Source organism: Pteropus vampyrus, unplaced genomic scaffold (assembly GCF_000151845.1).
Source record: "Pteropus vampyrus isolate Shadow unplaced genomic scaffold, Pvam_2.0 Scaffold44, whole genome shotgun sequence".
Lineage (NCBI taxonomy): Eukaryota > Metazoa > Chordata > Mammalia > Chiroptera > Pteropodidae > Pteropus > Pteropus vampyrus.
In genome coordinates this window covers 9082832-9085051 of record NW_011888825.1, presented here as the reverse complement: position 1 = coordinate 9085051, position 2220 = coordinate 9082832, and the positions used below count along the sequence as shown (strand labels likewise).

The following is a 2220-nucleotide window of genomic DNA, read 5'->3' as shown; positions in this document are numbered from 1 at the left end:
ATTGAAAGTTAAAAAAAAAAAGATAAAAAAGATATAGCCTACAAACAACAACCACAAGAAAATTTAAGTGGCTATAGTGATAGCAGACAAAATAGACTTTAAAACAAAAAAATATTACTTAATAAAGAAGGATATTTTATAGGGCCAATCCATCTGTAATAATAATTACAGATAAATATGTACCTAATAGCAGAGCACCAAAATACATAAAGTGAAAACTGACAGAAATGAAGGGAGAAATAAACATTTAAAAAAAATAGGAGACTTCAATAACCCATTTTTAAAATGGGTAGAACAACTAGATCAATTAGGAACTAGAAGACTTGAACAATACAACAAACAGCTTAATCTAACAGACACCTATGGAACACTCCACCAACAATAGCAGAATATACATTCTTCTCAAGTTTACATGGGACATTCTCCAGGATAAACCAAGGCCATAAAACAGACCTTAATACATTTAAAAGGCTAGAAATAATGCAATTTATATATTCTAACCACAATGAAATGAAATAAGAAATCAATATCAAGAAAAAATTTGGGAAACTCATCACAAATATGTAGTAATAAATAACATACTCTTAAATAATCAATGGACCATAGAAGAAATTAAGAAGAAAATCGAGAGTGATGTCAGAAACATGGCAGAGTGAGAGATATCTCCAAATCTCTCCCCTTGAAACAACAATAAGCTGAACATCTAAAACTCAACAAAAAACACTCAACCTGCACACAAGTATGTCTAAGCTAGGGATCTGCGGCTAAGAGCTACCACAGGAAGCTAATTGAGGATGAGGGCCAGGAAAAGAGATCTAACAAAAAGAGAAGGGAAAGGAAGACCAAGGACTTGAGATTTGTAGACTTATGTAGCAATTAGTCTAGATTTTAGCAAAAGTATGGAGGGTCCGGGGGTAAAAATGGAATCAATCAATTTTTGTTTACTTGTAGCATCCGGAAAATAGTATTAATAGAAATTTGACAGATCTATTGGATTTCTGTAACTATTAGTGGTACATACTTAAGATTAAACAAATGAAGGAACAAGAAATTAATTGTAATTATGTTCCAATAATTAACTTTAGTAAAATACTGTTCAAGAAAAAAATATAATTGTAACATTTATTTAGCTCAACAGTGAAAAATATTTATATATATAATGTAAAAACTGGATATTGATTTAACCAAAAAAAAAAAGAGAAGAAAATCATGAAATACTTTGAAATGAATGAAAATGAAGACACAAGATACCAAAATTTACAACTAAAGCAGAGCTTAGAGGGAAATTTATAGCTGTAAATGCTTATATTAAGAAAAAAGAAAGATATCAAATCAGTAACCTAACCTTCCATCTTAAGACACTGGAAGGTCTACAGCCATGCCACCCTGAACATGACCGATCTTGTCTGATCTCGGAAGCTAAGCAGGGTTGGGCCTGATTAGTGCTTGGATGGGAGACCACCTAGGAATACCAGGTGCTGTAGGCATTTTTAAAAAAAAAAGACCCTGGAAGAACAGCAAACTTAACCTAAAGTAAGCAGAACAAGGAAATAACAAAGATTAGAGCAGAAATTAAAGAAGTAGAGAATAGAAAAAATAGAGAAAATTAATTGAAATAAAAGCTGGTTTATAAAAAAGAATCATTGAGGGAATTTTCATGCATATGTGAAATCCCCTCATCCACATGTATTGAAATTTAATTTTCTCCTGTTAAAAAAATTTTTTTAAATTTGACAAACCTTTACCTAGACTGACCAAGAAAAAAGAGAACACTCAAATTACTAGAATCAGAAATGAAAGCGAGGACATTACCACTGACCTTACAGAAATAAAAAAAATTATAAAGGAATACTGTGAACAAATTAGTTATCAACAAATTAGATAACTTAGTTGAAATGGACAATTTCCTAGAGGCATGAACTACCAAAACTGAATCAAGAAGAAACAGACAATCTTAAAGACCTCTAACAAATGAAGTGTTTGAAGTAGTAGTTAAAAACAAAAACAAAAACAAAACAAACAAATAAGAAACTATCCACCCAGATGGTTTCATCACTGAATTCTACCAAATATTTAAAGAACAATTCTTTACAAACTCTTCCAAAAACAGAAGAGGAAAAAATTCTTGATTGATCTCTCTTGAGTTTCAACTGCCTCCTGGCTGTCATCCCCTGAATGCTCCTCAGATAGCACAGCCAGCTAGAATGCATTACTTTCCCT

At 31.6% G+C, this 2220-nt stretch overlaps 1 pseudogene; it reads left to right on the top strand.

The window, feature by feature from the left end:
- The first annotated feature begins 1368 nt into the window (after nt 1-1368).
- Nucleotides 1369-1487, top strand: LOC111738913 (annotated as a pseudogene).
- Nucleotides 1488-2220: the final 733 nt, after the last annotated feature.